Below are 23,114 nucleotides of genomic sequence, written 5' to 3'. Positions count from 1 at the left end.
TGTAGGAGACAAGCGGCGGAAGAGGTCAGCTGCTTGCGACGTTGGCACAGGTGGCAGGAAGCAACGTATTTAGCTACGGTGGTAGACAGGCCAGGCCAGAAGAATCGTCTTTTCACGCGGTCATATGTTTTGTTAAAACCAAGGTGACCTGCGGTAGGGTCATCGTGGAAAGCTGCTAGTATACGTGGGCGAAGCACACGCGGTACGACTGGGAGCCAGCGAGTTCCATCAGGATAATACACGTAGCGGCGTAGTATGCCAACTTCAAGCTTGAAATTGCGAAGCTGTCGGCGAAGCCGAGCGTTGGGTGGGCTCGAAGCGCCGATAAGGCGGTCGATGATGGGCCGACAGTAGGCATCAGCTAATTGCTGTGAGCGGAGAGCGTGCTTTTTCTCAGAATCGTCAAAAGAAACTGCAGTGATATGCGTCGATGGAAGCGATGATCGGCTGTGGTCAGAGGTGGAAATGCATTGTGAAGAAAAACAGCAGGCTGATTCCGAAACCGGGCAGCGAGAAAGAGCGTCGGCGTCTTGGTGTTGGCGACCCGATTTATAAACGACGTCGAAATGGTATTCTTGCAGGCGTAGAATCCAACGGCCAAGTCTGCCTGTCAAATTTTTCAGTGAAGATAACCAGCAAAGAGCATGATGATCGGTCACAACTGTGAAATGCCAACCATACAGGTAAGGGCAAAACTTTTGAACAGCCCAGACGACGGCGAGACATTCCTGCTCGATAATGGTGTAGTTTTTCTCAGCTGGAGTCATGGTCCGACTGGCGAAGGCAATCACTTTCTCACGTGAAGTTGCATCGCGCTGCAGAAGTACAGAGCCAAGATCGTGACCACTGGCATCAGTGTGCAGGATAGTAGGAGCGCTGTCGCTGAAGTGGCCAAGAACTGGATCTGATGTGAGGGCGTGCTTTAGGTCGTTAAAAGCAGTGTTGCACTGTTCAGTCCACACGAAAGGGCTGCGCGCTTTAAGTAGTTCATGAAGTGGCGCAGCAATAGTTGCAAAATGTCTTATAAATCGCCGGAAATAGGACGCCAGGCCGAGGAAACTCCGCAAATCTGTAGTTTGTTGCGGACGAGGAAAGTTCAAGACCGCGATTATTTTTTCAGGGTCTGGGCGAATGCCGTCATGGCTAACCAGATGTCCTAATATTTTAATTTCCTTCTCTGCAAAGTGGCACTTCTTTGTGTTGAGCTGAAGGCCCGCTGAAGCAAGACACGTGAGGACTTCATTCAGGCGCGTGAGATGGTCGGTAAAAGTTGACGAAAAGATAACAATGTCATCCAAGTAACATAAACAGGTTCTCCATTTGAGGCCACGGAGTACAGTATCGATGATTCTTTCAAATGTTGCGGGTGCGTTACAAAGGCCGAAGGGCATAACATTAAACTCGTAAAGTCCGTCAGGAGTTGCGAAAGCGGTTTTTTCTTTGTCGTCCTCATGCATAGGTATTTGCCAATAACCTGAGCGGAGGTCCAAGGTCGAGAAATATTCGGCACCTTGGAGAGAGTCAAGGGCGTCATCAATACGCGGCATCGGGTAGACGTCTTTGCGGGTAATTTTATTGAGTGCGCGATAATCAACACAAAATCGTACCGATCCGTCCTTTTTTTAACTAATACTACTGGGGAGGACCATGGGCTTGTTGATGGACGAATAATATCGCGACGTAGCATGTCATTGACATTTTCTTCAATTACTTTTCATTCCGAGAGAAAAACCCGATAAGGTCGTCGGCGTACAATTGAGTTACCTTCGGTAAGGATGCGGTGATGTGCAACACTAGTCCGTCCCAGTGGTGGGGAAGTGGCATCAAAAATGGCTTGGTGGGCTTGAAGCAATTGCAGCAATTCTTGACGTTGGTTTGGCTTGAGGTTCGGATTGATTGTCTTCGACAGCATGGAAAGAGAGACTTGCGATGAATCGCGTTGCTGAGGTAGCAGGGCAGTGAGCACCATCATGGATATAGGGTGAGTATCCACTATGTATGTTAGGGAAGTTCCTTTAGTCAGCACGAGGGAATCACGGGAAGTGTTCGTGGCAGCTACTATTGCAGAGCTGCTGCGGAATCGTACAAGGCTTGATGGGAAGGCGATTCCACGTGCAAGATGACGATGATATGGTGCGATGAGTACATCCCCGTCACTGATGTGTTCGGAAGAAACGGTAATAAGTATTTCGCACTGTGGAGGCAATACAGTATCAGCTGCGGCAATGAGGAAATGATGCCGTGCAGAAATGTCAGATGAACAATCACTGTCTGTCATATGGATGACACGGTCGCCACAAGAAATTAACGCTGAAGTTGTTGACAAAAAATCCCATCCAAAAATCATCAAATGCGCACACGGTGAAAGCACAGCAAACTGCCCATGGTGGCGGACGCCGTCTATAACAACTCGAACTGTGCACTTTGCTGAAGAGTGCAGAGGGACGCCATTTGCTCCACGAAGTTCAGGTCCATCTTATGGTGTCGTTACTTTCCGCAAACGGTGGCACAAATCAGCATGAATAACAGAAAGTGCAGCTCCTGTGTCAATCAAAGCTTCGACCGGTAATCCTTCAGCTAAAACGGAAATCATATTATACGGGCGACGAGGAGGACTTTTTGTAAGTTCGCAAAGTGCAGTTTCTCCTCCGGAAACTGCATCGCTTAGTTTTCCGAATTACAGACAGGAACAGTTGTTGCTGGTCGAAGTGGCGAAATAGTGCGGCGGTATGGGGAAGGGGACCGGCGTCGGGATACATGAGCCCCACTTGGTTCAGACGAGGATACCGGCGGTAGAGAGAATCGACGAGGTTGACTAGGAATTGGTCGTCGCTGATAATATGCAGGTGTGTCACTTTCGAAGGCGACCTAACCACGTCGCTCATTCTGAATGCGTCGGCGACAAAAGTCAGATATATGTCCTCGAATTCCACAATAATAGCACACTGGGCGAGAGGGGCGCCAAGGTGCGTAATAGGGTGGCGTCGGTTCAGCCGTCGTCATGGCGTTGATGTGGTTGTAGGGTGGTGCTTGGGGTGGGGGAACAAAGGGAGAAGAGGATGCAGCGACGTGAGCGTAAGTCGGTGCTGGGCAAGGCGCAGGAGGATCAGGCGTGACAGGGTGGTTGATAGTGGCCAACTCTTCTTTAATGATGTGGCGGAGGCCGGCGTCATTAGGAGGAGACGAATGATAGCACCCGTGCCGGCAGAAAAAGCTGAGAGCTTGGAGCTCCTCGCGGATTATCGCTCGAATCATGGCTCGTAGATCGAGGTCAGTAGAGGTCGGGGCAGTAGTGAAGCTGGCCTGCAATCGGGGGGTGACTGTAGCTGGTCGAGGCGTTGGCAGGTCGTTATAATTGAATCAACGCTTGACGGATTTTGGGCAACTAGGGTGTTATATGCCATTGAATTGATTCCCTTCAATACTTGGTGTACACGTTCAGATTCCGGCATAGTGGGACTGATACGCCGACAGAGTGACAGCACGGCCTCTATGTATGACGCATAGGACTCATCGGGACCTTGACGGCGGGTAGCGAGCTTGTTCCTTGCGATCTCCGTCCGAACAGCCGGGTCAGCGAAGTACTGTCGGAACTGCTGCTTGAAAGTGGGCCAGTTTGTGGTGTGGGGCTCGCGGTTAATAAACCAATTTCTGGCGACCTCAATAAGGTAGAAAGATACGTTCAGAAATTTCAAAGCATCATCCCACCGGTTGTATAGGCACTGCAGCGTTCATAAGTGTCAAGCCAGTCATCGACGTCTTCGTCGCGACGACCAGCGAACAGCGGCGGGTCGCGTTGTCATGTGGGCACCATCGGAGGCGGCGGTGTAGCCGAGGTAGAGGGTCCGGCCGGGTCGGGACTGCTCTCGGTTGACATGACGATGGTAGTGGTTAAACGGCGACCGAAACGTAGCTCCAGCGAGAGGCAGGGCACAAGGCAGCAAGGGGATCTAATATCACCTCCACCACTTGTGAAAGAAGGCCAGGTCCAGACGGCAAGGTCGTGAAGGCAAGGCAAGGTATGCCGTGTCAGCGTTTAATCTGAGGGAGAAAACCCAAGCGCGCGCCGGAGCCGGCGCCGCGGGACGATGATGATGGTATGTACAAGAGGAAGACGAAGATCATGGTATGTACAAATGAAAGAAGATCCGTGGAGGGCTCACAATATTTTTGATTTCAGCTATCCTAGGGCCTCCGGGTAATAGTCCTATGTGTTTGCTCAGAAAGACAAAGATAGGTGCCTCGTTTTATTCTGAATCTGTAACTGCGTAGTCTCCAAAAGCCTTAAAAACAAGTCGCATCCTAAGAGCCGTGCTCTGAAAACCAGCGCGATCGCGCCCAAGGACGCGTAATGGAATCCCGGCCTCGGCGGCCGCTTTTCAATGGAGGTGAGAAGTAAGGCACCCGTGTGCTGTGCGATGTCAGTGCACGTTAAAGAACCCCAGATGGTCGAAATTTCTGAAGTCCTCCACTACGGCGTCTCTCATAGCCTGAGTCGCTTTGGGACGTTAAACCCCACAGAACCAATACCAAACCAAAAAACACGAAACTAGCCGTGAAAGAGAAGACATTTCACTGTTCTGAATTGAGTAGCGGAGAAATGCACTGGCGGACTGTGCTCGAACACGCCTCAAAGAATGAAAGTAAGGACTAGCCTATCGATTGAGGAGGGAATAGCTAGTGCCGAGATTTATTCTAAGAATAGCCATTGGGATTCTATAATTTAAATATCAACATAATGTTTTCTTTTTGTTTTTGTCATTCAATGACACGAAAACATTTATCGTAAAAGAACCTGACGAGAAGTGATTTGCTGTACTACTAAATTCGGCACGATAAAATACACTATTCCTATACAAAACAACTGTCACGCTCATAAGTTTCGCCTTCTTGATTTTAGGCTGCAGTACATAGTTCACCAAAGAGTTTGTAATTATGGTACAACTACTACGTGGGCCACAATCTCTATTTTAAGCGTCTCTCTACATCGTCTGCCGTCTTATCTTTGTTGCATTGCATTCAGCCTCAGTAATGTATAAAGAACCTCCAACATCTCCGTCCTTCCGCAGAATATAGCGGAAGATGTTTTTCTTCCCTGAGTGACGTCGTGGCTCTGACGTAACGGTTATGTCGGCGAGCAATTTGAAATGTTGTCAGAAGCAGAAAGCTTGCAAGATAAGAAGTGTTACCAGGTGTTTTCACGTAGTAAGACTGAATTTGAAATTCCTAAAAAACTACCTGTTTCCATTCAACATCGTATATTAGGCCGAATTTGTAAACAACTGTGCGTAAGCCCCCAGATAAGTTGTCGCGGTTCGCTTGAATCAGGCGATGCGCAAATTGCCTTTCTTTCTCATGTTCTGGCACGTGGGGCAACCAGTAATCGTTGCCATTATAAATAGAATCCTCAGACAGCAATCACCGATGTTTAGCTTACTTCGAGTCTCATAGTTATGTAGGCAAATAGGGTGGTATTATTTGAAAGGAGATTCAACGTTTCTAATACTTGAAGGGCAAATGTGGTAATGCCGTTATGTATACCATTTTGAAGGTACACAGAAAGCAAAGCTGTCCTTCACCAATTTGTCTCAGACGAATATAGCTCAGAGAATGAAAGTAAAGACTGGCCTGCCGCTGGAGAAAGGAATGGCTAGTGGCTGGTTGTTATGGCTACGGCGCATGCGTGGAAGCACCTGCAGAAATCAGCGCACAAGAAGTGACTAAACAATGTTCCTGCTTACGCTCTGAAGAACCAATGACTAACGTCGGCGAGCAGTGATAGGAAAGACTCGAGCCCTTCCCTGAAGTGAACGAAGTTAAAACATTGCTCTGGCCGTCACCCCAGAAAACTTGAAAAACTAGTGCATCCTTCTATTTCCAGAGGCGAACGTCACGGCTTAGGTAGAGAGATAAAATGTAAGCGAATGAATCTGAGCACAGGCGTGAGTAAACTAACGAGATGGCACTACAACGATTTTACTTAGATACGCACTCTAAGTGTCGTTTGCTGGCCTTTTAATGCCCATCCGCCGTCGTAAGGCAGGCTACTGGGTTGCACTGTCCTTGTCAAGTTCTTATTGGGGATGCTGTAGCTAGGCGGTGTAAACATGACTTAACCATTGCTTGGCCAGTGGTTGAGACAATGGTGTGCAACCCCAGGAGAGATTTGTAGCTCAACTGACAGTAACCAACCGACGTAGTCAACTTTGCCTAAGCAGTCATTCCAGTGGTGTTTCTCCATTGTTTTCTCATGAGGTGGGCAGGATACAGTCAAACGGTGTCATAATACCTCCGTAAGATTTAAGCCTTGAATTCGTAACGTATATCAAAATGAGCCTCTAGCCATGTTCAGACTACGTGCGCAACGTACGGATCGTTTGTAAGATCCCTAACCGCAAAGCGTAGGCTTAAGCGCAACCGTGAGCGCAGAAAACGTAATGTGTTTGTTTAGAATGCTGTCGCATTGAGTGAAAGATCCGCAGCGTCCACAGCCAGCGTGGGAGTATATGTCGGGGGACCCGCGACTTTTACGACTAGCACAGGTACGTCTGTAACTGCGGGACCAATGCTCACAGTGATTTAGGTTTTCCCTTTTCTGTCGCGGGTCTTCCGGTCCACCAGATTTCACGCGCAAACCAGCTAGCAGGTGGCATCATGCAACGCTGCTACGCCGCTGCAGTGTACCTGCTCGCCGGTGTTATTGGTGTTGTGTGGATGATTGTGTCTTCCCGCAGCTTGATCACGTGCAGTGCGGAATATTCTTCGTTGTGGAATTAACAGGTAATAGAGAACCGGCAGAGGCCGGTTCTCTATTACCAGTGGCTGAAATCGCACCTCGAGAAGTGCAAAACGACGCCTGGCGGCAAATTGGCTGTGCGTTGAGTCAAAGAAGTAAGTACTTTTTCAATCTCTTTTTTAATGTACGAACAAACTCTCAGCAATCTAATGCTTCCTCTATATTTTAGAAAGGTGACGTTATGATGGAGGGGGATTCCCGATTCTTCCTAGTGTATTCTCGCAGTCCATCAGCCCCATTGACAAGTGAGGACACAGTTGGCCTACAGCGAAAAGCTGATGCGGGGCGACGTTACGATTATAGGCCGTGGAACAAGGCTGGCGCAGACCAATTGATGCTTGAAAGAAGCTCACCGTAAAAGAGAAAAAGAAAACAGCGTCTTCCGTGGGGGGACGAGGCTTCGCGGACGTTTCCGTTCCGCGGCGCGCTCCGGCCTATTGTTTGAAGTCAATAGTACGACCTTTGAGTCACCGCCCCGGCCCTTCTGCAAGATCGCTCTGTGGCACTGGTAAACATGATATCGCAACCACAGATTCAGGCGGGCCGCACGCCGGAGCTATGTGCGAGCGGGGAGGAGGAGGAGGAGGAGAAAGGGAGAGTGAAAGGCAGGGATGTCACCCAGAAGTAATTCCGGTTAGCTACCCTGCTGCGAGCTGGGGTTGCTAAAAAAAAAACAAGATGCTGGCTGGCTCCTTTGACCCTGTGTTGCGGGGTGGCGCGGCATCAGACGTTTGCCAAAAGAGTGTTGGGGAAGCGCGAGGACCGAGCTGGCGTGCAAGACCACTGTCGGGCCATGCGGACACAAATTATTGTATTATTCATCCGTCTGGGTAAGTTGAGCGCACAAACGATGATAAGCACATGATAAGCACTTCGACCTCCGCTAACAGCCGCTGGCTAACTGGTGCCTTGTTAAGAGCGCTGATTGGCCGGTCGTAAGGAACGTATCTTACCGAACGGCCCAGTGTGAACATGCATGGTCGCAAGCTATGTAAACTAGTTTCAGCAGCTATGCGCGCTGCGATAAATACGATACGAAGGATGCGACTGTAGTCTGAGCGCGGTTTCAGTGCGCTCGTATAGCTAAAAATTACGCTTTGATGTACCCACCTAAGCAACCGCCTGTGAACAACAAAAGTGAGACTACTACTCAGGACTTTTCGAATAGCAATTCCAATTATTGTTTGCTAATTGAAGAGCTAAACCTCCCCTATATAATATTTACATGAAAGCACGAGATAATATCACTCTAAATATTTGCTGTTCCACTCACAAAGTGCAGCGGCCGTTGTCTGAAATCCTGCTACGCACACGGCTGTGAGAAATCGTAGACTGTTGTAGCACGTCACAGTTGGAGATGCAGCCGATGACGTCGAAAACAGGATGAAGGCGAGCGTAGAAGAGAAAAGTATCGGGCGCCGACCAAACCTGCGTTAATTGTTGTGCCAATAAGATGACCATGTGAGTATTTTCGAAAAAAAATTATTTTATGGCACACTCAAGCTCGGCCGAAAGGGACTATTAACCACCGTGTCCATAGACTCCCTGGTGGATCTTCGACTAAGCTTATGAACTTCCCAACTGGCACCTTGTGTCGACTCGCCAGCGGCGTCAGCAGCGTCAGTCATGCTCTGCTATCTCTTCGCCACGAAACGTTTCTGAGGACCCACGCGCTGCCTCTCGCAAACTCCCGATTACTTAATTGCTCTTTTCATTTCTCCAACCACAAAGCTTCCTTCATGACCGTAGAAAACGGTTAGTGGAGTTATCTTGCTGGAATATGTGTGAAAATAAAAAAAATTGTTCTTTGTAACCGTACATACATGTCTTGATCGAAATATTGGCCTCAAAATATAGAAAAGGTGAAACAGCTGATGAGCTGCGCTATAATTTAGCATTAGGAAGTAACACATTCCTGGGCAAATTTATGGGTTCAGTTTATACGAAATAGGTTGCCCTCCATATTTCCGAGGCGATGACTTCAAACTTTTGAAGCGATCAAGCTTGGCAACTGAGGTTCGCATGCTGATAGCTGGAAATGTTCTATATGACGAAAAAAATAAACGTTTCATGTCGAAAGGTTTACACAACCCAGGCTGCGGCTGAGGCCTGATCTCGTAGACTAAAGCTGACAATGTAGGCCCTCATGAGAACAATATCTGGCTACCTCGCTGTAGTAATTGGCAAGAACCTCATATGTCAATACACCTAAAACTTAACACAAACACAAGCCAAACTTACGCCCTTGGCTGCGCAAAGATACTGCAACAATGATTGCGTTTTATCATGATTCAAAGCTTCAGTACAGATGCTCAAGCACTAAAATTTTAAATGGTGGCCAAAAATTAAATGGTTTGTGTCGCGTCAGTAATTGGCGGAAGTTTGCGTTTTATGTATTTCAGATGGATATTATTGCCAAGTTGAAACTAATACGCGTGTTTGGAAACAGGAGAGGTCTGGGATGAATGCGATATATTTATTACAAACTTATAACCTCAACAATATCTAGGAGTTAACATAGGTGATGTGTTAATAGATGCAGAGTTGTACATTATAAAGTAAGGCACTCAATATGTCGACATTTTTCGAATCAAAACAAAAGAACCATACATCGCCCGCCCCCTCGCTTCAGCTTTTGCCGCACACTGCATGGGAACAACATGGGAGAGCGTCACGTGTCGATTCTCTGGAATAAAAGCATTCGACACTCAACGTACCTATCCTCAGTAGGTCCTCTTCATGGCAGCGGAGCCCTTGCCTCGGACTTGGCCTTTTTTTCACTGATGCGGATAGTGGGCTTTTCCATACGCTGACGTTTTCTCCTGAGACTTGTCCGGATGCTTTGTCGCCGTCTAGCGCCGCAGCACAAAGCAGCTTTTGCCTATCAGGAAATGGGTTTTCTCCAAAGACTGGACTCTGAGTACATTTCCGTTTTAAAATCATGGGACAACATACACTGATGATGGAGTACTGCAAAACTGCACGCGGATAAGCATAGCAGTATTGCACGACCAACTGTATCAACGTCGATGATCGATAACTCTTATATGTCATTACAACACGTGTTGTCAAGTGAACTGCCATACGCCATTGACAACCCCAGCCACCTGGTATCATTTAAAAACCGATAGTACTATGTCTATGGGTTTCAGTGCCGAATAAATTCCACTGCCTTCCAGCTTATTTTAGGAGGCCATCGTGTTGCCTAAGTGGTGAGTCAAGAATCTGCCATTACTGTACCATACAGCGGTGTACATGTGATGTTTTTGTTTGATATTTATCGTATGCAAAATAGCTTCTTTGGCACCTTTATTTGCCTCTCTTTCGAAGTGATTACAAGGAATGTTTGCCTTAAATGACTAAGACAAACAAGTTATATGGATTTCTAATTTGTCTTCTCGCAGTCTATTGAAAGCCCTGGCGTATTTTGTGCCTAATACTTTTATGAGGCAACGGCATTAAATGCTCATAAATTCAAGAGTGTGCAAGTTGTAGTTTCTATTCTTTTATAAGTCAGTGTACATATGTGTTTATGTTTTTTTAAGATTTGGGGTTCAGCTGTTAACAGAATTGAACAGTACAAAATTTACGACCACCTCGAGTCATATTAAAGACCTCTACAAACAGCGTTTTGCTCTAGATGTGCCATTCGTTGTTACATTTGAAGCTGAATACCGAGGATAAACGCACACGAAGCATTAGGAAAAATAGATTGTTTGGTTAACTTTGCTATGTGCCTGTGGCTACAAAATTATCCTCTCAAATTCGGAAATATCTTTTTCGAGCATACAAATTACGCGTAATAAATTATAAAACCGAACATATATATATATATATATATATATATATATATATATATATATATATATATATATATATATATATATATATATATATATATATATATATATATAGCGGGAATACGTAGCACTTCATTTATTCTTCGTCGTCGTCTTGACCGGGGTTAAGGTACTGTCTTGAGAAAGACCGGACCTCGGTTGAAATGTCGAAAAAGAAGAAATGAAGTGTTACGCAACAAGAGTTCTTGTTGCGTGAATAAATATATATTTGTGTGTGTGTGTGTGTGTGCGTGCGTGCGTGTGTGTGTGTGTGTGTGTGTGTGTGTGTGTGTGTGTGTGTGTGTGTGTGTGTGTGTGTGTGTGTGTGTGTGTGTGTGTGCGTGTGTGTGTGTGTGTGTGTGTGTGTGTGTGTGTGTGTGTGTGTGTGTGTGTGTGTGTGTGTGTGTGTGTGTGTGTGTGTGTGTGTGTGTGTGTGTGTGTGTGTGTGTGTGTGTGTGTGTGTGTGTGTGTGTGTGTGTGAAAACTTGTATTATACCTTTCTTAATATTGCAATAACACAAAGGGCAACAAATACCGCTTCGGTGTCCTATGTAGTGAAAAAGCTGATAGTTACAGCAAAGTGCAGATCGAAAGTGGCGAACTGTAATAAAGGTAAGTATTAGAGGATACCTGTTAGCCCTTTAGATGAAAGCATCCAGGTCGAGATTCATGGTGAAAAGCGTTTTGTAGTGCACTAAAGCGCTGAAAATGTATTCTTCACATATTCTGACTGCTGCATCACAAAGTAGAGGCTTGGAACGACTGGTGCACTTTCCTAACTAACATATTTTACGCATACATGTCAAGCGCAAGGCTTCTGCTGGGAACTTTTTCACTCGAGGCTCTAAGCTAACATAGGCTGCTTCTGATGCTTCGGTACAGGGCCTTTTTGAGTATAGGAGCTCTGATTATCTTGGCCCGAGGGGTTTTTTACATTGTGTATCAGAGCAAAGTTCCTGAAGGAGTTTCACGTGTAGATAATATCCGTAATTGCCTAGTCTGCTTTTGTCATTTATGGCGCTCTTTCATGAGGTGACAGATAAGGACACAGCATATATTGTGTTTTTATCTCTATATTGCTATAGAGCAAAAATTCTCAAATGTGTGTGGCTGGCTTCCAGGTGCTACCCACATCTCTTCTGGGAGAAAAAAAGCAGCAGCGAAGCTTTTTACAACCGTAGAGGGTAAGTTAGATTTTTCCCCTTGCTTAAGTAGGTTACTGAATTTTCATGGCATGAGCACAAATTCTGCCCATACTAACACGTTTTGGCCCTGAAACGGTGAACAAAATTTATACAAATGAATGTTAATGGCTATGCGAGAGATGTGAAAAAACAAAAAAAGCATGAAGGCAGATGTACAATCAAAATTTATTTTATTTTCCTCTTCGCCAGAGGAGAAGAATCCACTAACAAGCTGCATTTATTTTTTTTTATTGCCACATGAGTGTCCCAAAAATAAAAAAAACGGCATAAAAAAGACATTACCCTTTGAGTAGCTACCTAATAGCTCCCATTTTCAAAACTCCCCACAATACTTGGTTTTTGCATTGACTGTTTATTCTGCCTGTCACTTTACTTGTGATCTCAATTACGTAGTGTTCTCAAATATATGCTCACCAGGTTTTACATTTAATGTCCCCAGGCTTTTAAAAATCATGAGACTCATGTGTTAATTACACAGGAAGAGAATAATGTCACCAGATTTACTGTGCAGGACATTTTATTGCACAGAAGATAGTGTATACAGAATAATTAAATAATTTTCGATTTCTGTCCCCGGCAGCAACAGGGTAATACGGATTCTTGTGACTGTCCCAGAAAGCTGCTAGGTGTGATATTTCGATCTGAAGATAATGTACTGATATCTGTTCATTGTTTTAACAAAAATCTCCCACGTGACCATCTCCTTACTAGTATATCTCACTTAATACTAAAAAAAAGCATCATCGGCGAGAGAAATTCTGAAAAATATTCGCATTCTCTTCTCTGTGATGCATGTTCGGAAAGTTAAGATAGACAGCTCACATATTGGAGCTAATTAATGTGCAAGTTATGTTTAAGACCTGTAAGGAAACACTTTAGATAAACGGCAGCTTGATGTAAACATCAACCAGCTTTTTCAGAGTGAAGTGCAACTTTCCATGTGGCAAGAGCATGCTTCTTACAATAATATTATCAGGCGCCTTCGCAGAACTTCGATGGAATGTGAAGGAGAATGGTTGGGTAGATCGGTGAAGAAAGAGGAAGAGCAAGGGCCGAGGGACATTGGTACGCTTCGCAGCAGTCCTGTTTGGACCGATCCCTGTAAATATGCCCCCCCCCCCTTCCCGTGCGTACAAAGCACGTAAGAGCTTGGTGAGAGATGCTTGGGTAGCGACCAAGGACCGTTCCATCTACCGAAGAAACCATAGAGTCGCTGGCTTATCACCAATGCTATCGGACATAACTGAACACGGCAGTACTGAGCAGCCAGGCCCATCCACGGCAAACAACTGGCACTATTATCGAGAGCCGCGAACGTTATCTGGAAAACCTGAGGAGGACGTTGATGAATGGTAGAAACACTATGAAAAATTTAGTAAATGCAATCGCTGGAACGCCGCTACTAAGCTGGCTAACGTAGTGTTCTTCCTTGCCGTCACTGTCTTCGACTGGTTTGATAATCACGAGGACTTAAGTACATGGGCTGTTTTTGCAAATGAGATCAAGGAAACTTTTGGAGATGAACCTGCAAAGAAGAAGCGCGCTGAACAGACTTTGCTTCACCAGGCGCAACTACCAAGAGAAACTTGTACTGCATACATTGAAGCCCTTTTAAAGCTATTCAAGCTGGTCAACCCCACAATGCTTGAAGAAGATAAAGCCGGCCACCTCCTGAGAGGAATAGTGGAAGACGTTTATAATTTTCTATTAGCGAAGAGATGCTGAGCACCACCGCTGATATAAATCATTGCAGAACATTTGAGGCTCTCAAACTGGGCCGAATGACACCTAAATTCGGAAGACTGGCCAATGTCACCTCTGTAGCAAGTGTTGAAGCCTGTCCTGAAGTTTCAATGGCTAATATGATACCAGAGATTGTACGCGAGGAATCGTCAAGATCCAGGGACACCATCTGGGGTGAATATGTGCGGCAGAGAATATGTGCGCCACACGCAAATTTTGCCGCCCTGTCAACTCCGTGACTTTAACCTAGCGGCACTTCGCATATGGACGATCGGCGCAGCTCTACTCAATGGTATGACCACCAGCCGATGGAAAGGAGGCCCACCTACTCTTGAAACCTGGTTCGCCGGCAGCGAGAGCCTGCCTACAATCAACGTCGCGACTTTGTTAGTTTAGGCCCTAATACGGATCCCTGGGGAACACCTGAACAAGCATCCAATGTGTCTGATTTAGCATTTTTTATCTCTACATATTACGAATGGCCTGAGAGGTAAGTGACAATCTATGAAATTATTTTTGAATTAATACCAATTAGATTGAGCTTCTCGATTAACTTACAATGTGAAACAGAATCAAACACCTTTGCAAAATCGATAAACGCTGAATCTACCTGCAGACCAGAGTTGATGGCAGCCGCAAAGTCATGAGTAATTTCAAGTATTTGTGTAACGGTTGATAAAACGTTCCTGAAACCGCGCTGGTTGGCATATAAATGCTGTTTTCTACGTATGTTATGAGTGATTTGTTAATTACATGCTCCAATAATTCGCAGCAACAGCTAGTTAGTGTGTGGTTCTGGACGTGTTTACGAAAAGTTAGATGGGCTGAGTGGGAATCTAACCAGGGTCTCCTGAGTGTGAGACGGAGACGCTACCTCTCAGCTAGGAGTTCGATGCTTGAAAGCGGTACAAAAGCCCTTCTAGTGAATGCGGTGTTGCCTTAGAAACGTGTCGTAGAACGTTATAGTGCGGTGTATATCGGTAATTATGAGCATGTTACTTACAGAAGTCGCAGTTACACGAGTAGCGAAGTACGTTTCCGCTACATTTCTTCTGCGCTCTGCGCAAATGAAGAGCCATCTTGCGGCAAACACAGAAGAACCCCTCCTCGCAATGTGCGGCGCTGCCCCGACACGTGGCGCGCCACTCGCCCCTGACGTTTCGCCGTGCACCCTCACGGGTTGTATGGGTGCACGGCGAAACGTGGTGGCGTCCGTATGCTCTGCGATGCAAGTTCAAGTTAAAGAACCCCAGTTGGTCGAAATTTCCTGCGTCCTTCTCTTCGGCATCTGGGATAGCCCGAGTCACTTTGTTCGGTGGAATACGTTTCCGCTACATTTCTTCTGCGCTCTGCGCAAATGAAGAGCCATCTTGCGGCAAACACAGAAGAACCCCTCCTCGCAATGTGCGGCGCTGCCCCGACACGTGGCGCGCCACTCGCCCCTGACGTTTCGCCGTGCACCCTCACGGGTTGTATGGGTGCACGGCGAAACGTGGTGGCGTCCGTATGCTCTGCGATGCAAGTTCAAGTTAAAGAACCCCAGTTGGTCGAAATTTCCTGCGTCCTTCTCTTCGGCATCTGGGATAGCCCGAGTCACTTTGTTCGGTGGACTATACGTGCTGAAGCTAGGCCTAACGTGGCCTAGCGTCTCGCGGCGCCCTGGGATCGCGGCGGCCCCGTCGGGGACTCACCCTTAGCCTCGTGAAGCTGACTAAAGCTTAAAAAATGGAAACTGTCGAAGGAACGCCGGTAGATCCGGAGGAATTTCAAGTGCCTGGCCAATGGTATACCACCAAGAAGAAGAAATATGTGCCGCTCGAGAAGACTGTGCAACAAGTTGAGAAGCAGCGAGCTGCTGAGAAGCATGCTGGAAGAAAAATGGCTGCGAAATCGGTGGAAAAGCAGCATGCTCGCCTACCCGATGGCGCCGAGAAAATCATTTTGAGGCCACGTGGCGGCCTCGTGCGTCTGCTCAAGTTTGGCAACGCAATCTTGGCTGACGCAATAATCGTGGCAGCTGGTATCCACCCAGGCGAGGCCGGGGAGGACGTCATCTCGACGAATATTAAGCAGCACTCGATCCTCGTGGCAACTACAAGCGCCGAAAGGAAGAGACGCTACGCGAGCATAACCCACCTCGTATTCGAGGGGGAGAAGATCGAATTGACTGCCTACGTGGCGACGCCGGAAGATTGCGGCAAGGGCGTGGTACATGACGTGCCACTTACTTATACCGACGAGATCATCATGGAGAGGCTGAGAATCCACGGCAACCCGCCAGTTTTGGGTGTGCGGAGACTCGGCAAAAATTCCAGAACTGTACTAATTCTCTTTGAAAAGAGAGAAGTACCACGATGGGTTCGCCTGACTCCGATGGCGCAGCGGTGTCAACTTTACCGCAAAATATATGAGGTATGCAATGCCTGCGGAAGACTCGGTCACAGGGAGGACGTCTGTCCGGACCCGAGCAACCTCATGTGCAGAAGCTGCGGAATGGAGAGGCCACCGCAAGGTCACCAGTGCGAGGCAAAATGTCAGCTATGCGGCAAGGGCCACCTGCTTGGTGACCGAAAATGTAAGGAAATATTCAGGACTCCGTACGAGGTGGAGAAGAAGCAATGGGAGCGAAAAGTCAAGGATAAGCCAGCGCACGACGACAACAGAGGGCGACCGAAAGTCAAGCAAGAAGGAGGAGGAGACTTCCGCGTTAGAGAAGACTCCTTCCCAAGTTTGGAATCTACCACCAACGAGACGCCACCGCAGCAGCGAGGGCGTTCCAGTTCTCGCTCCATGGGATGCTCCAGGTCTGGGTCCAGAAGACGCTCGAGTTCGAGGGACGCGGCCAACCCATGGACCAAGCGGAACGCCAGCGGAGACCGGAAAAATGTAAGCTTCAACAGCTGGGCCTCTCAGGCTAAACCTAGGAAAGATAAGAAAGACGAGGAAGTCGAAATTCTTAAAAAAGAAATTGAGGAGCTTAAGGGGGTGATTAAAAAGCTAACGCAAAATCAAAATTCGAAACAGCATACAGAAAAGCAGGGGCCTCCCACTCCCGCGAAGCAGCTGCCACCTGCTCAGCCAGTCGCCCCGCCACAAGCGGCGCCACCGGCGAAAGGGGATGAGCAAAAGGCGACTGAGGCGTCTCGTCCGCCCCCGGTGAAGCGCAAAATTAATGAAACCGACCCGTTCCAAGCACTCGAAAGTAGGCTTGACGAAAAATTGAATTCATTCATGAGTCAAATGACCCAATTCATGGACCAAATTCAGAGCCAGGTACAGGCACTTACAGGGGAAGTGCAAAGAGTTCGAACTGAACTAGTAGCCGTCAACACGTGGCAGCAGAATGTCGAGCAAACGCTAGCCCAGCTGCAAAATGGCCAGGCGCGTAAATGAAAACCAAATTTGGCAGTGGAACTGTCGCGGCTTCCAGCGCAAGAGAGCGCTACTGCAGCAATACCTTCCACTCATAACTGAGACCCCCCTCGCAATCGCCCTTCAGGAAACAGGGAAGGGAGCCAAACTAATGGGATACCAGGTGTTCAACAGCGATAGAGGCGTGAAATCGACGTTGGCGACCTTTGTCAAGCGCAATGTAGCGGTGATAGAACACGATTTGAATTCGAGAGATATCGAGAACGTATTCCTCGAGATATTAACGGGACGAAAGAAGGATCCCAGTCTATTCCTTCTTAACATTTATAGCTCACCCAAGCAAAAGAAAATTAGATTTAGGGCCTTTATGCGCAAAGCCATCAAGGCGGCCGGGAATAATCCCTTGCTGATCGTTGGTGACTTTAACGCCAGACATCAAGAATGGGGCTATGCTTTACAGGACACCAAAAGTAGGCAGCTATTGGAGGACACGCACGAGCTAGGTCTCACCCTCCATACAAATCCCGATCATCCAACGAGGACGGGTAACAGAGTATGCGCGGACACATCCCCAGGCCTGACATTTTCAAAAAACTTACAGGGCTTAGACTGGCAAAATTCTGAGCAAAATTTTGGCAGTGACCATTTCATTATCGTTTCGGTCCTCAAAGAGGGCGTCAAGACGCACAGGGCGTGCCAACCGGCCGTTACAGAATGGGATCAATTTAGAGAAATCAGGGCAACCGCGCAATTAGAAAGAATTGAGAACATTGAGGAATGGACGGAGGCACTCAAACGCCACGTTGGTGAGGCGACAAAGACGCTGGTAGGAGACGACGCTCCTGGTATAGCAGATAGCCGACTGCTCCACATGTGGGACGCTAAACAAAGCATGGAACGCAGGCTGAAGAAACAAAAGTGGAACAAGAATCTTAGAAGACGAATCGCGAGGCATAACAAGGAAATTGAAAGCTACGCGATCAAACTGTGCGAACAAAACTGGCTCAGCAGATGCGACGAAATGGAGGGAGGGATGAATCTCTCCAAAACGTGGGGCATGCTCCGGCATCTGCTGGACCCAACAAATTTAAAAACTCAATCGGGAATAAGATTGGCAAAAGTCAGGCACGCCTTTGAAGGAGACGATGCGGCGTTTATGAATAAGTTAGCAAAAACGTATGTTGCAGACAACCAGCGTTTCCCACTCCCGAGCTACGGTGGCACACCCAATGAGGCGCTTGACGCCCCCATCACGGAGGCAGAGGTAAGGGCGGAAATTGTAAGACTAAAAACTAAATCAGCCCCGGGCCCCGATGGGATCACCAATAAAATGCTAAGGAATCTAGACGATGACTCTATTAGTCTACTAACGGAATTCACTGGAAAAGTTTGGGAAACGAGCCAGTTGCCAGATCAGTGGAAAACGGCAAACATAATACTAATACCCAAACCGGGAAAACTCCCGCAATTGGAAAATTTGAGACCGATTTCCCTAACCTCATGCGTAGGGAAGTTGCTGGAGCACGTAATACAGACAAGATTAACGTCCTTTATGGAGCAAAACAACCTGTGGCCGCACGAAATGGTCGGTTTCCGACCACACTTGTGCACGCAGGACGTAATGCTCCGACTAAAGCATGATATCATAGACTCGCGATCGAGAGACGCCAAAGTGATCCTGGGCCTAGACCTCACCAAGGCCTTCGACAATGTCAGGCACGAGGCTATTCTCGAAGGGCTCGAAGTGCTCGGAGTAGGGGAGAGAACGTACAACTACATAAAAGACTTCTTATCGGGCAGAAAAGCCTGCATGATATTTCAAAATTTAGAATCTCCTACGATAGAGTTAGGAAGCAAAGGCACACCGCAGGGCTCAGTGCTATCGCCTTTTCTATTCAACGTGGCAATGAGAGGCCACCCGGGTAAACTTAACCAAATCAAGGGGCTAAATTTTAGCATGTATGCGGACGATATTAACCTCTGGATTAACCATGGGAGCGATGCGAGTACGGAGGAACGCCTGCAAGCAGCGACCGACATCACTGTCGATTACGCGGCTAAAAGGGGACTTTCGTGCTCCCCGCATAAATCTGAGTTGTTCGTTTATAACCCGAAGTACCTCCGCTGGAAGAATAGCGGGGAGTTTCATATTCAGGTGGAGGGCAAACCGGTGCCAAAAGTAGATCAGGTCAAGATTTTGGGGATGGTCATTCAATCCCACGGTCACAACGGAGAGGTCCTGAAAAAATTAGAAAGTTACGCGATGCAAACCCTCGGGCTCTTGAGGAGGGTCGCCACTAAAAGAAGAGGCCTCAAGGAGAGAAATTTACTAAAAATAATCCAGGCATACGTAATAAGCAGAATCAGTTACGCCACGCCCTACCTGGACATCAAGGCCGGCGAAAAAGAGAAGTTAGACTGCCTGATTCGAAGATGCGTCAAGAAGGCGCTAGGACTGCCCATGGGTACCTCGAGCGAACGACTGCTCGAACTCGGGGTGCATAACACGTGGGCAGAATTGGCGGAGGCAGTGCGAGTCTCCCAATTAGAGAGACTAAGCACGACCGAGACGGGCAAGGTAATCCTTGCAAAAGTAGGCCTCAACCCAGACAGGGGAGTTCAAAAAAAAGTCACAATTAATAGTGAAATCAGGAATGCCTTGGTAGTCCCCCCCCCCCCTTCCCTAGGAATATGCATCGAGAATTTAATGTCGAAAGAAGGGCCAAACGAGCTGAAGCCCTAGAGCGACGGTTCAAGAACATGGGAGCAAAGGAAGTAGTCTATGTTGATGCGGCAAGTGGCAGAACAGGTGCGGCGGTAGCTTCGGTAGTCGATGGCAGAGGGGCACCGGTATCCGCGGCAGCCATCAGAGGCCGCAACATAGAGACTGCGGAGGAAGTTGCGATAGCGCCATCTTGCGTAGGAACAGAAGCCAAGTTCATAATTAGCGACAGCAAAACTGCCATTCAAAATTTTGGGAAGGGGAGGATATCGCCGGAGGCGGCCAAAATCCTCACCCAAAAAACAATAAATAGGAAAATTCAGTTGATTTGGACACCCGCTCACGCTGCCGTCCCTGGTAACGAGGCGGCTCACGAGCTAGCCCGAGCTCTCTACTTCCGGGTAGCCGTCGAGCCCCCCGAACACTGGGCATACGACGAGCGTCTGCAAAATTACGGGGAAATCATCGACCATTATAAATTGGGACGTAGACTGGTACCCCCGCCAGATGTTAGACTTAATAATAGAGAAGCTGTCGCGTGGAGGCGGCTACAAACTAATACGTTCATGAACCCTGTCTGGGCGTTTCACGCGCTACCAGACTTTAGGGACAATGATCTCTGCAAACACTGTGGGGCGAGAGGGACCCTCGACCACATAATTTGGGAGGGCCCACAATCTCCAGGGATAGGGCAAAATATTACAAGTAGAGAAGCCTGGGATACCCTGCTGCGAAGCGCGGACCCTGCGATCCAGCACCGCACCGTCCATCTGGCGGAAGAGGCCGCAAGAAGCCAAGGGCTACCTGCCAGCCTCTAATCCGCGGGCGCACGACTCCCCGTTTCCGATGGAATTAAAAGTTGTACAACCAACCAACTCACGGGTTGTAGGATCAAGCGTCTTTCCTTTCTTTAGATCACTATCCTCGCTCACCCGCTTCTCCCCTTCGGGCCGCGCGGGTACCGGTGCGAGGATGCCCCAATACCCTTGCGTTTAATAAGTTTTCTCGCTCTCTCCCCTTCCAACATCCAGCGTGCGTCACTCGAACAGTGGTGTTTAGGCGACGCGGCTCCTCTTTCCGCTCACAGCGCGATTGCTAGGTGCAGCGTCTGGTGCCGGACGCCTCTGACGTGATAATTAGAAAAAAGTAGTACAGTGCACTTAGAAGTGTTGAGTATGAATAACGCTATCGCGTTCCACTCTTGAAGGCGAAGCTTAAGCGTCCTCAAAATTTTTTCAGAAATAATGCCAAATAATAAGTTTATTTAGGTGCATTCGTAGTCAGTTTTTTGTTGCCTGCGGCCTTCTCATCATTGACAGTTGGAAAGTTACACTTGACAGTACATTTTTCCGCAGACAATGATAAAGGTGACTGTCAATCTCGGTGTTTCCTTCTAGCATCTTGTACTGCACATCACCTTAACTTGCAGTCCTATCACCCATCCCCTACTGTTACCTGGGAAACGAAACCTCGTCAAAAAATAATTCCGCTAGCGTACTGTTAAAAGTGCACTAGTACATTGATCGCTGCTTGAGGAAGCTGCCGCTCCAGAAATTCTGTTAAACGTAGTGCGAGTTATGCCTGCAAGTTTCTTCCCTTTGCACAGCGATTTGGTCTTCACATATATGAAAGACAAATATAAAGTTGGGCTATTTGAATGAGACATTCAGTCTAGCAAATTCAAAGTTGGCGCTAGTAGGATCACCAGTTTTGCGCCTTTCTTTTCCTCACATAGCAAAGCATAGCTGTCGATGTGCAGAGAACATATTAAAAGAAATTATTAAATGTTCTTTCTGCGTGAGTTGTTGCAGAGTGTACGCTAAAAATTATAGCGCAAAAAAAGACAACCACTCAGCCAGGGCACATGTGCTGCGTATGGTAACCCTACCTGCGTAGTTGTCTTTTCGTCGCTATATCTTTTCAGTATACAAAAACGTCTACGGCATATTTCCTCCTTACGGCTGCCTATTTTTCAGAAATATGTATTAACAAGGAATATGCGCTTAGCTTGGGATTGCGTTGGTATATAACACGTCACCTGTTAACGCCGACCTTTTGAAGAGGCGAAATTATTCGGCTTAGACATTTATTTTTTTATACAAACCACCATAGCCAGTAATTACGCAGATGTAAGATGTAAGGATTCCAAGGGAAGGAAAGCGTAGCAGGGGGCGGCAGAAAGTTAGGTGGGCGGATGAGATTAAGAAGTTCGCAGGGGTCAAGTGGATGCAGCTAGCACAGAACCGGGTTAAGGGGAGAGATATGGGAGAGGCCTTCGCCCTGCAGTGGGTATAATCAGGCTGATGATGATGATGATGATGAAGCCGCGAAACAAATATTTAACACGACGTTTTGTACAAAAACTCCATACTCAATTAGACCTCTCCAGGAATTAATTGAAATGCGCGTTCAAATTGATGCCTAGAAAAAGTTATGAAATATTTAATAGCATAATACCCAAGCGTTGCTGCAATTTCCAATAGCACTGTCCACCAAGCATAAGCACTCAAAACTTTCTCACGTATCATATTTTTGTTTTCTATCAAACTTTTCCGGCAAAATAAATAAGCGTGCCTTATTGCACTTACAACCTACAAATTTATAAGGACAACACACTGCCGTAACGCACATAACAAGCAACGAATTGTATTCTTGCAGGCGTAGAATCCAGCGGCCAAGTCGGCCTGTCAAATTTTTCAGTGAAGACATCCAGCAAAGAGCATGGTGATCGGTCACAACTGTGAAATGCCGACCATATAGGTAAGGGCGAAATTTATGGACAGCCCAGACGACGGCAAGGCACTCCTGCTCGGTAATGGTGTAGTTTTTCTCAGCTGGAGTCATAGTCCGACTGGCGAAGGCAATCACTTTCTCACGGGAAGTTGCATCGCGCTGCAGGAGTACAGCTCCAAGACCGAGACCACTAGCATCAGTGTGCAGGATGGTTGGAGCGCTGTCACTGAAGTGGCCAAGAACAGGGTCTGATGTGAGGGCGTGCTTCAGATTATTAAAAGCGGCTTCGCACTGTTCAGTCCACACGAAAGTGCTGCGTGCTTTAAGTAGTTGATGAAGTGGAGCAGCAATACTTGCAAACTGCCTTATAAAACGCCGGAAATAAGACGCCAGGCCGAGAAAACTACGCAATTCTGTAATCCGTTGTGGACGAGCAAAGTTCAAGACCGCGATGATTTGTTCAGGGTCTGGACGAATGTCGTCATGGCTGACTAAATGTCCCAATATTTTAATTTCCTTGTGTGCAAAGTGGCACTTCTTGGTTTTGAGCTGAAGGCCCGCGAAGAAAGACACGTCAGGACTTCATTCAGGCGCGTGAGATGGTCGCTAAAGGTTGCCGAAAAGATAACATTGTCGTCCACGTAACATAAACAGGTTCTCTATTTTAGGCCACGAAGTACCGTATCAGTCATTCTTTCAAATGT

General features: G+C 47.3%; 1 pseudogene; it reads right to left on the bottom strand.

The window, feature by feature from the left end:
* Positions 1–23,114, bottom strand: part of LOC146174233 (solute carrier family 22 member 3-like) — a 95,900-nt pseudogene that overhangs the window by 22,717 nt on the left and 50,069 nt on the right.

The sequence above is a fragment of the Amblyomma maculatum genome, chromosome 11 (genome assembly GCF_055883805.1).
Source record: "Amblyomma maculatum isolate TAMU_Amacu chromosome 11, ASM5588380v1, whole genome shotgun sequence".
Lineage (NCBI taxonomy): Eukaryota > Metazoa > Arthropoda > Arachnida > Ixodida > Ixodidae > Amblyomma > Amblyomma maculatum.
This window is presented reverse-complemented; position numbering and strand designations above follow the sequence as displayed.